Genomic DNA, 12,475 nt, shown 5'->3' on the forward strand with positions numbered 1-12,475 from the left:
CCGGCCGGGCCCTGTGAGGGAAGGCCCGACCACCAGGTCTGGCTCCAGGGTGGGGCCCCGGTATCGCCAATCCGGATGACGTCGCTGACGTCTGAATAGAACTCGTCATATGAGGCTTCTGAACCGCTCTTCGTCTGACCCGTCCCCCAGGACCTGTTTGGTGGGCTCAGTCTTGTCTCAGTCTTGACCCTCAGAGGTCTTGGTCTTGTCCTGGTCTCGGGTCCCTGTGGTCTCGGACAGTTCTTGGTCTCGATTATTGCGTTCTTGACTACAACACTAGCGTTTTGTACCTGCCCGAGGACGGCAGATGGAAAGTAAAATCTGGCACAGAGCAGCTTTTCTCTCTGAGTTAAAAAGGTTTCTGTGCACTGTCCTTGTTTTATGTAAATAAATCAGTAATAAAAATTATAGTAATAATAATAATAATAATAATAATAATAATAATAATAATAATGGTGACATGTGAGAATACAACAGTGGGGTTGGTTAATCTAATTACAGATGGCAGCTTTAAAGCCAATGAAGACATTTTATTTAAAGTGATAAAAAAATATATATATAAATATAAAAGCCGAGGTTGTGAACGATCATTATTAATATGCTGTTGTCGTCCTGCAGGGGGCAGTACTACAGCGCACTGCAGGGTTCCGTGCAGACTCAAAAGAAGAACGACCCAAAATCAGAGGAGAGCGACTCAAAACCAGCTGGGGAAAAACAGACGCTATTAAATACGGTGCAAAGACCTAACGAGCCCTGAATGGAAACCATCATTTACCAATGTTTTTTTGTTTGTTTTTTATCATAGTCAAGTTTTAGTTCGGGTTTAATTCTGGTTCTGTCCATGGTCCCTAGTTTTTTTTTTTTGGTTTGCTCACAATCAAAGGTTGTGCAGGACATTTTATAAACAAGACAGTACAGCACATAACAAAAATAAAAAAAAATAAAAAGACAAAATATATATATATATATATATATATATATATATATATATATATATATATATATATATATATATATATATATATATATATATATATATATATATATATATATATATATATATATATATATATATATATACTATATATATATAGTTATGTACAGTTGATTTGGTGTTGAGTTCGACTCTCAGGTTGTTTTTAGTGTGAACATGTTTTGTTTCTCATCCAAGCAGCTTCACGACTTCATGACAGACTCTGGACTGACTGAGACTTTCATAAAGTGTTATTTATTTTAAAGGTGGACTATGCAATTTTTCTGCTTGGTGAGGCATCTCCAGCTTAAACTTTTCCCTGATGAACACGCAGAATTTCCATGACCATGAATAATGTAATTTTCCAGCGCCTGTGTTAGACGTCCCCATGATGCCCAAAAAAGTCTAGGGTTCAAATGTTTGAAGACTGACGTCCAAGTGGGTCATAGTTAGACGTCCAAATAATGGACGTCATTTTTTAATCCAGAATTGGTCTTAGACCGACGGACACAATCTAGACATAATCTGCACATCCATAAGACGTGATGTTTACAGGGACAGAGTTTTGCTGTTTTTTGTTTTTGCCAAATCAAACAGGTGGTGCAATCCGGCTACAAGTTTGATCAAGTCTGTGAAGAGGCGGGCAAGTTGACAGTTAGAAAACAAGTTTTATGGAATCAAATTCCTCTGGCACATGATACAGGGAAACCAAAGGTGTTTCTGCCCTCATTTTAAGCAAGGGGAGAAGAGTGCTTCAGTTCAAAAGAGGAAGACACACCCATAACTCAAGTTACTACAGAACCCGCTGCAGCTTTTGTCTCACTTCTACAGCAAAATGGACAAGATTAATACCATCCTCAACTTCGCCAGCGAGCAGACCAGCCTCGGCTTGGGCCTGATCTCATTACTCACTGCAGGGAGTGAACAGATTTTCTCAAAAGCGGTTTTCCAATGCCCCTGCAACCAACTCAACTTCTTCTATGGCTTTGTGTTTTTGCTTGTTCCTGCTTTGGCATTGATGACTCTTGGTTTTATTTTTTCCAAGAAAACATGGAAATTGGTGACAGGTTTGTGTCACAGAAAGAAGAAAGGAGCCACTACAAACGGGCAGCAAAAAAACAAGAAAGCGTGTTGCAGCTGCCATAAAGTGAAGTCTCTTGCAAATGTGATCTTTCAGATTTCGACGTTTGTTTTCCTGGCTCCGAGCACCTGGATTGCAGTGGCTCTTCTGAATGGGGTTTACATCGAGTGCGCCATGACAGGGACCAACATGACACTGTTTAAAGATCATTTGTGCAAAAGGACTGAGATGGAGGCAGACTGTTTAAAGGAGCTACACACATTCCCTTGTGGAGTAGTTGGAAATGTGACTAAAGACAAGAGAGACGAGGTGCTCCTCACGCTCAGAGCAGAGTCACAGGTTTGTGGTGATGATTTTGTCTTTTGTTCAGGCTTTAGAAAACTGCTTTTGGTTCTTTGTGACAAGTCCATGAAGTGTGAGTGTAATGTTTATCCAACTAATTACTTTTTGTTGGTCCAAAACAGTATTTAGTGTCTAGTGTTGGTGGTGGTGGATTCGCAGCCTTGCTTCTGTCAGTCTGCCCCAGGGCAGCTGTGGCAGTGTATGGTAGACAATAATGAAGTTAGGAACTTGTAATGTGAACTAAATCAAGTAATGTGTTTTAAAACTGTTCTGCACAGCAAGAGGGTTCTGGGTTCGCCCGGGCTTTTCTCTGTGGAGTTTGGCTCTGCTCAGACACAGAGAGAACATGCAGAGGAGCAGGGACTTGTGCAAAATCTGCACAATAGGTGAGGCAGTCCTGACTAAGCCAGATGAAGATCTGGAAATGGCTCCTTGGGCACTGTACAGCAGCAGCTCACTGCTCCTGTCCGACTCCTCTTTGTCTCCTCAGCACTGGCTGTAGGACGAGTCACATGAAAAGAATGACATACTAAATATCTTAACCTCCTGTCTGCTCCTCTGTCTCTGCACCTGTCTGCTCCTCTGTCTCTGCACCTGTCTGCTCCTCTGTCTCTGCACCTGTCTGCTCCTCTGTCTTTGCACCTGTCTGCTCCTCTGTCTGTCTGCTCCTCTGTCTCTGCACCTGTCCTCTCTCTCCTCAGGTTGCGGGTTGGCTGCTGATTGCGACCATGATCCTTTTCTACTTGGCCCTCAGCTGTGTGGCTCGGTGCTGTTCTCCGGTCAGTTACCTCCAGCTGAAGTTCTGGAAGCGCTACATCCAGGAGGAGAACTCTGTCTTCAACTTGTACTCAGTCAAACACGCCCAGGAACTGGCCGAAATGCAACGTCAAAAGCTTCTTCACCAACACCAAACCAGACTCTGTTCACACGCCCTCAAACGAGGACTGGCAGAAGATCTCCTCCCTCTACATCCCCCGTGACACAAATGGGTAAGTTAAAGGACAGATAGACATGTGTGAATGAATATTTAGGCTGATCCTTCTCTCAAAGAGAAAATGCGGTAGCACTTTATAATAACTTCTTCTTATTAAGCATTTATTAAGCATTATTTAATACATTTGTTAATCATTAGTAAACTGTTAACTCTTAATTATTTCTCATCAGTTAATCATTTATAGATGTATATGTTAATGCTTTGTCCATGTTGAAGAAGTCATCTTACAGCCATTTGTTAAGCATTATTTAACACATTGGTTAATCATTTGTACACACTTACCTCTTAATTTTTTCATGTGATTTAATCACTAGTAAATACATTATTTCATGTCTTTGGTCATCATTAGTAAATCATTACTAATTCATTACTACTCATCAACTTTTAATATGTAACAGCATTGTTACACCCAAATTTATCAAATTCTTAACCCACATACTCAACTAATGATTTGTTACTCATTTCTTAATGGGGTTATTCCCCAGTATTGATCAGTTACTAAGCACTTGTACATGGTAGTTAAAATAGGTTAAGCAGGGGGTGTTTACACTTACCACATGACGACCACCCTTCATGGACGCAATATGTTCTTCTAAAGAGAGACTTGTCTATGCTCTAAAAAACATTTACAAATGATTTGTAAAGCCTTACTCATGATTAATTGATCAGTTATAACTGGTTAATTAAGTATTTTGTGGGAGCTATTCTAAAGTGAAGCTTGTCTATGCTCTACTAAAGATTTACAAATGATTTGTTAAGCCTTACTCATGATTAACTCATCAGTTATAACTGCTTACTTAAGTATTTTGTGGGAGCTATTCTAAAGTGAAGCTTGTCTATGTTCTACTAAACATTTACAAATTACTTATTAAGATTTGTATGAATATGTAAAAAAAAAATGGACATGTCATGAAACCACACCATAGAGGGAAAGAAAATAACAAATATTTAACTGGTTGTGTTGAACACTCTTTTCAACAGAGAAGAATAGAATATGCTTGAGTTAATCATGGGTGAGCCTTACACTGCAAAAAGTGCCTGACTAGAAACAAGAAAAAAAAAAAGACTAAAAATTAGACAAATGTTCTTGTTATGAGCAAAAAAAAATCTGCCTATGGGGTAAAGAAGTTTTTTCTTGCCTAGTTTTAACAACATTAGTGCAAAAAAAAAAAAGTCAGAAATTCTTATATCTTACTTGCAACTTGCTTAAATTAAGCAAAATATTCTCAGTATATGGTCAAATTTAAAGAAAAAACTATTCTTATTAAAAAAACATTCTAGACAAATGTGCTTAAATGTAGCTCAAAATAAGTACAATTTTTCTCAATTTAGCCTAGATTTAAGCAAAACTTGCTCATATACTGTAAAATCTAAGCAATATTTTCTCATTATATACAAATTTCAGGTCAGTGTTGCTAGATTTTAAGCAAAATTTACCTAATATGCATTTCCTTAATTTAGTCATAAATTAAGAAAATAAATAAATAATGTAAATCTTAAAATTATGCCCATTCAAAGCTGTAATTTTAAAACAAGACAACCCCCAAAAGTCTTTCCTAATTTATTTATCCATGAAAACATGGTATCAAATACAGATGGCTCACAATAGCTACAGTAGAGCAGATTTAAGTAAACATAACTAAAATAAAAAGTAAAACACTCTTAATTAAATTACAAAGTAGTATATTACAAGGAAAACCAAATGTAAGAGCCTTCTTGTAAATGCTAAATCCTCTGGTAGTAAAATTTGTTTGTACATTTTAAGTAATAAAAATAATGAACTAAAATAGTTGCACATTCACTCACTCAGTGATGGACTTCCACTCTGTTATGGCTTTTTTGTATTTTGATGGTTCATGGCTGGAATCTTGATGGACAAAGTTTGTAGGACTGAGAGCAGAGTGGAAATACACTTTGGTTAAGTGAGATGAAAGGCGTAGTAAAAGGTCATCAGGTACACTAGTCCTTCATTCAGCTTGTCACGTGCAAAGGTGGTCACAGGTGTGTTGCCAATTGCGATCATGCAGTTGTCTTTGCTCAAGAGCAGCACTGGGCACGATAGTGGCCGCTTTTGAAGATAGCCTTCAGGGTCCTCAGATGTCTGCGATACAAAACATGATAAGGGTAAGTATCCACTGTTATAAAACACTGAAAACATCCTACTTCGAAAGAATAACATACACAAAGCTATTCTCACCTTAAAGTGCGTGAAAAAAGCTTCACCGCAGGAGCCTAATTTCTTTGATGGTGGTGCATTGGATGGAAAAAGGAGGGGTAGAGCTGCAAACACTGCTAAGGCATGATCAGACAAAAGACAAAACAAGTTACCATCTGCTATAACATTGGTGCATTAGTTTAATAATTGTGTTATCTCACCACTATTGAGTGTCTTTGGAGGCTTCATGGCTTTTTTCATTACCCCATAGAACTTGACTTTTGAAAAAAAGTTTTCCCATCTGTCCCTAGTCTCAGCAGTGTAGTTGGAGTTTTTTGGTTGAATAATTTTCTCTACATCTCATCTAGTACCTGGAAAAAATGCTAACTGCTTCAAGCACAGTAAAAGTAGAGTAACTAATTTAAGGAAGTTGTACTTGCATGGTCGAATTCTTTGAAACAAGGGTAAACATCAAAAAATGTTGATGGCCTGTCATCATCTTTTAGAACATCTGATGTGATGAAGCATCGTCTTGAGTCAAATTCCAGGTTGAGCAAGTGGCTGACAGCAAGCTTTATTTGCCTTTTTAGCCTTTGTACATCTCTTGGAGGTATTATAGTGTCTGACTTTGGCTCTTCTGACTGTCCAGGACGTCAGTGTCAGCAGAACCCTCTAAGCGAGGACATAAAAATGTTGTAATGTTTTTCTTTGAATGAATACAAAGTAAAACTTCATACTGTAACCAGCATCATCTTCACTGCTGTCTGGAGGGGGCTCTGGAGTGCTGGCAGCAGCAGGGGACTTCTCCAGAATGACGGTGGATGCTTGGCTTGATCCAGTTTAAGATTTCATCAAAGTCTGTTGAGCAAGACTCTTCATAGTTCATGCGACGTTTCTTGAAAGGTGCACTGGCTTTTTTTGGGGCTTTTTTGATGTTTGAGAGCCTCTTTATGAGCTTCTTGGTGACATGCCCCTGCAAGATAGAGAAAATGGCAAAATGCATAAAAAGGGAATCAGAAAATATTCTTATATAAACAATACTGTGCTAGAAAAGTACTGACCCATTCACTCTCAGGTGTTTTTTTTTCCCTTTAACATTGGATAATACTCGACTAATCTTTTCGCCAGTGTCAACCTCATGTTTGGAAGGGTACCTTGAGTCTTCAAGGGCTCTTGCAATGGACACCATGTTTGTCATGGTGTTTCTAATCAGTCTGCAGAAGAGTTCCTTGGACAAGTCAAGAAGTGGTGGAGCCAAGGCGTTTTTTGTTCAAAGTAGGATGAACGGGCTTGTTCAAGTTCACTATCTGTGTAGACAGTATACTTTGGGGTGGACATGGCTAGATACTTTAAGGAATTGGGTCTGTCTCTGGAGAGCGCTATTTGCAATGGCAGATTGTTTTGATGGCTCCACATCTTTTGGCAACAACCTTCAACCTAAACAAATAAAAGTATTCTGTAATTAAATCTTTATTGCTTTAAGTTGCATGGAAAGTTTTGATTCATCTATATCAACTATTTGAAATCATAAGTAATGTATATACTCACCTTTTCATCACTGTTCACAAGAAACCACAGTGCCCTGTGCCTGAGAACATTTTCTGGACCTGGCAGCAAATCTTTAATGTCATCCCTTGAGCGTGACCATAGTAATTCTTCCCCAACATTGCAGCTAAAACACACCTGCACAAAACAAGTTAATGAAAATTATATTAACATGCATTCATTTTCATACGTTCATACTTTTCATGGCTACATGCTTAAGCTACTCTAGCTAACCATATTAACTTAGTTGGTCCTTAACAAATAGCCAGTATTATGAGCTAAGTGTACTATACAGCACATTAAAAGTCTGATATTGTTGCAAAACATACCTCTTAAAGTGTCTACTGTAATTTCGTCAAGTGTATCCATTGCAGTTATTGTGTGTTTAATACTGGGTTCTCTCAAAAAATCTATCTTTTCCTGCTCCTGTTGAAACGAGCCTCCAGAAGAGCCGTTACGACATCACAGGAACGCGCGCGCGCGCGGTCTTGGATTTGAATGGCAAAGCGCCGCTCTCTGGACTAAGTCCATTATGTGTGAGAGGGGTTTGGGTGTAGTTTAGCATTTTAGCTATATCAAAAAATCTATTTGACTGTTCTAAATGTAAATTGAATGTGTAATAAATTAAATGTTCAGGTAGAAACCGCTTTTATTGTAACAATTTATTGCATAAGTGGTTCAACCCACCGTGAAAGTACAGCGGCATTATGAGTAAAATAGAGGTACTGTAAACAAGTTTGTGCGGCATGTCGTGAGAGACTGTAGTGTTACCGAGAGAAAATATGATTTCGCGTTGCGTTTATTGCTTTGTATTTGTCGGTCTAAACCTCAAATCTTTACTTAGTCGCATCAACTCTGCCCACAGCGAAGTCCGGACTTCCGGGTGGTATGTGGTATTGATGGCTGTGAAAAAAAAAATCGAGTGTACAAACTCACTCTGGTACCATATCCGGAGATGTCAGTCGACGTATCTTCGCTGTGGCCAACACAGGGCGGCTCACTCCCGGGAAGAAATTCTGCGCCAGGGAATCACAATACTTGGGAATACAGACCCGGTCTGGAGCACGGGGATGCGGAGGAGCGGGGCCGACCTGCAGGTGACACCGCTGGCAGTGCTGCGAGCACTGTACACGATCAACACACAGACCAGCACCCGGATGCCCCGCGGAGACGGAGGAAATGCCACGACACATTCAGACAGTTTGATTTTGGATCATTTTGGTGAATTCAGTGGTTATGTCACTGTTCGGCGGGTTTAATGAGAGCACCCTGCTCGCCTCTCTTCACACCGGGATGAAAACCTTCCTGCGCTGGGAACCAGCCCAGACCAACCATCATCTACACTGGATTCACCGGTTGAGCCATCGGATACTGCTCCTGCAGCATACATTCAGGTAATCCTCTGTGTATTATTTTATATATATTTATTTGCTTCAGTCTCTATAAGAAAAAGTGTGTAGATCATCTACTATGGAGGTATAAGACAGGGCTGCTAGATTATGGAAAAAAATCATTATCCCTCTTATTTGGTCAACATTGAAATCATGAATATTCAAACGATTATTTGTTTAGTTACACAATGCATCTATTGAGCATTTTCTCTCATCATAGAATTCACTGAGTCTTGTCCTTTTAGTTCGACAGAAGATGATCTGCGCGGGGGAGGAAGGGGATAAGAGCGTTACTCCGACGGGGGTCGGGAGGCGGGGGACACACGCTGCCTGTTCACCATGCTTGGTGCTAAATTAAAAACAGACACAAGCATTTTATGACAATGGATTTAGCTCCACTACTAGCATGTTTCTCTGTTTTGCTAGCTTGTTAAATTAGGCCCTTATTATTTGATTTATATCATATATGCAATAAGGACCTAATTTAACAAGCTTTTGCTCATGTGCAAAACAGAAACATGCTAAAAGTGGAGCTACATCCCAATATGTTGGCTAGAGTAATGTTTGGTGAACTTTTGTAGCTTGTAAGTTAATGTTTTTGTATTAAATGTTTGTTATTATTTTTTTTTAAAGGGTGGCGCTGACAGTCTGAACCAGACAAGCTACTTCAATTGTTTTTGTTTCAAGAGAAAGCACCATCTTTCACAGTATTGTCTTATAAAGTTGGGATGTAAAAGCCAAAAAAATAAATTAATTAATAAATTAAAAACAAAAAAAAAAAATATATATAAATATAATATATATATATATATCATTAATGAATACATTTTGTGGTTGTTTTTAGACTGGCGTGAATGATGTTGTGGCAAGATACAGCAGTAATCAAAGGTATGTTGGTGTCTAATTGAAAGAAGTCGGTTTTAGAGGATCTTCCAGCAACATCCAGAAATGAACTTGAGGGAAAAAATGAATGTTTGACCAGATTGAGGATCCATTTGCTACATTCCTACAACATACAGACAGGACAGGTGATCAAAAAAACTTTTTAAGTTGTTGCCGAGAAAGTGGCAGTGGGGAATACAGCATGCTTCTGAAAAAAAGGGCAAAAAAAGACTTCTATCCACGAAACCCAAAATTTTCATTAGGACCCACTCAGAAGTGAAAAACATGTCATCTTAAGGAGAAAGTAAAAATTTTTTTGGAAATGATCAAATCAGTCATGCAGTGTCTGTTAAATGGTAAAAACTGAACAGGAATAAATACATATCTGGTAAAGTTTAATTATCAGTAAGTTAATGGTGACCTACCTGAGTTGGACTGATTAAAAACATATTTGTTGTAATCCAGCTTTGTATTGTTTTGAGCTTCAGCTGTATATCACTGTTGATAAGATTTATAGGGCATATTTAAATTGAAATTCCAAGCATAGCAAAGCAAATGAATTGAATCTCATCTGAAAACATTGTAGACTATACTCCATATTACAGTTTTTCACAAGAGTGACCTATGTGCCTTAAATATCATCTTGGTGACGTATTGATCTTATCAGTTTGATCTGGTGGATTGTGCTTCCTTGATATAAATGCTTTGCATTTTCTTTGAGAAAATAAATGGTTGGTATTGGATAAACTATCTGTGTAAGCTGTCTATAATAAGATTTTGTTTTTTATTATATTCCCTAATTAGAAAAAAAATTTTTTTGGTCTAAAGAATGAAGATAATTAAAAAGTATTTGCATCTTGTTATAAGAAAAAATATAACTGTTTTTTAGCAACAAAATCTGCTAGGTTTAATGTCTTAAAATAAGCAATGTTTTTCTAAGAAATTTTGCTAGACAAGATATTTCCTTTTTTAGACAAAAATTATAAATTTTTTTATTATAATGAGACAATTTCACTTTCTTTAAAATCGATTTTACATTACCTTTGTAAATATTTAGAAGAGCATAAAACAAGCTTCACTTTAGAATAGCCTACCCACAAAATACTTAATTACCAGTTATACTGATCAATTAATCATGAGAAGCTTAACAATCATTTGTAAATGTTTTTTAGAGCATAGACAAGTCTCTCTTAAGAAGAAACATATTGCGTCCATGAGGGTGGTCGTCTGTGTAAGTGTAAACACACCCTGCTTAACTATTTTAACTACATGTACAAGTGCTTAGTAACTGATCAATACTGGGAATAACCCCATTAAGAAATGAGTAACAAATCATTAGTTAGTATGTGGGTTAAGAATGATAAATTTGGGTAACAATGCTGTTACATATTAAAGTTGATGAGTAGAATGAATTAGTAATGATTTAAATGATACAAGACATTAAATAATGTATTTACTAATGATTAAATCACATGAAAAAAAGAGGTAAGTGTGTACAATGATTAACCAATGTGTAAATAATGCTTAAAAATGGCTGTAAGATGACTCTTCACCATGGACAAAGCATTAACATGTACATCTTAAATATTAACTGATGAGAAATAATTAAAGTTAACAGTTTACTAATGATTAACAAATGTATTAAATAATGCTTAATAAATGCTTAATAAGAAGGAGTTATTATAAAGTGCTACCGAAAATGCTCTCACACTTTAAACTCCAAACACCTTCACTACGATCATTTGCATAATTTAAGACCTGAAATTGACAATCTCTACTTAACAAAAAGTAAAAGACAGTGGTGGGTCATCAAGGCCTGCAATGTCTTCTCCACTGGCCTAAAAAAATATCTGAATCACAGACTGATGTTAATTATATTTATTAAATTCCAAATGGTCTGTCTTCTTCCTTTCGTAACTTTTCCGATGCTTGCGCTGCTTCCAGACATGGATTTTCATATTAAAACATTTGACCAATCACATTTCTGACATCATCTGTTGCCAGGCAGAGTCAAAGTCAAAGAAGTCTGTCTGAGGCCTTCACAATCTGTTCTGCAGGCCCTTGAACAAAAAATAAATGTCCATGAAACTGTTGGTTTTGTCTCGGCCTTGAAGGCACTTGGACTCAATCTTGTCTCGGCTTGAGGCTGACATCGATGAGTGATAAAATGGAGATAGATTTATTAAAACATATATATATATATATATATATATATATATATATATATATATATATATTATATATATATATAATTACACAGCACTTCCATTCACTTTGCAGTTTATATATATTTACATTGCACTTTATAGCACACAGCACTTATAAGATACGCTAATTTGCACATATTAACATATTAAGAATTGCACACATTTGTATTGTTTTAAAAATATATATATTTATTGAAAACTTCATCAGGTGTCACGTGGGCCGGTCGGACGGGCACTTCCGGGTTTGGCGGTCGCCGGTCTGTGGAGATACACCAAAAATTACAATTGGGTATTGTGCAATATATGTGCCGCATTTTAAATTAGTTGTGTCTTGTGTGTGTTTGCGTGTGTGCCATGTGGGTATTTTAGAGTGTGAGTGGTATGTGCGTGCATGTTTGGTATGTGTTAGTGCTTTTACTTGCCAGTGTCTTCTGTCCAGGTGTCTGGCGAAAAGATTCCCCGGGGAACCAGACACCTTTTAAGAGTCCGGGCCGACTCATCACGGCGAACATCGGGGGGAATAGCACTCGTTTTAATTGGGATATTCACGTTGGGTTTTAGGGTTTTATTTATTTTTTGTTGGGGTTTATATAGTTTATTTGGCTATGGTATTTTATTGGAGGATTTTAAACTTAGTTTTATACAGCTAAATTATTTACACCCCTTGGAGTTTTAATGGTTTTATCCAGTAGTATATAAGGCGCCTGATTAGACCATTCTGTTCTGCTGCTGGAGAGACCTGCTGCTCCATATCCTCCCTGCATTTCTTGCACCGCACTGGCACTTTTGGAATTTTGGATAAAAGAAATAAAAAATTTGTGGACCACGCTAAACCTGCCTCATCTTTTCTGGGGTTTCTCACTGCAATCCAGCCGCTCTACCCGTCTTGGTCACATACATATGCA

The 12,475-nt window shown here is 37.6% G+C and overlaps 1 pseudogene; it reads left to right on the plus strand.

Moving 5' to 3' along the window:
• The first annotated feature begins 1,652 nt into the window (after window positions 1–1,652).
• LOC110156642 (calcium homeostasis modulator protein 6-like) lies at window positions 1,653–12,061 on the plus strand (annotated as a pseudogene).
• The last annotated feature ends 414 nt before the right edge of the window (window positions 12,062–12,475 follow it).

The sequence above is a fragment of the Boleophthalmus pectinirostris genome, unplaced genomic scaffold (genome assembly GCF_026225935.1).
Source record: "Boleophthalmus pectinirostris isolate CB_2022bp ecotype Guang Dong unplaced genomic scaffold, ASM2622593v1 HiC_scaffold_5, whole genome shotgun sequence".
NCBI lineage: Eukaryota > Metazoa > Chordata > Actinopteri > Gobiiformes > Gobiidae > Boleophthalmus > Boleophthalmus pectinirostris.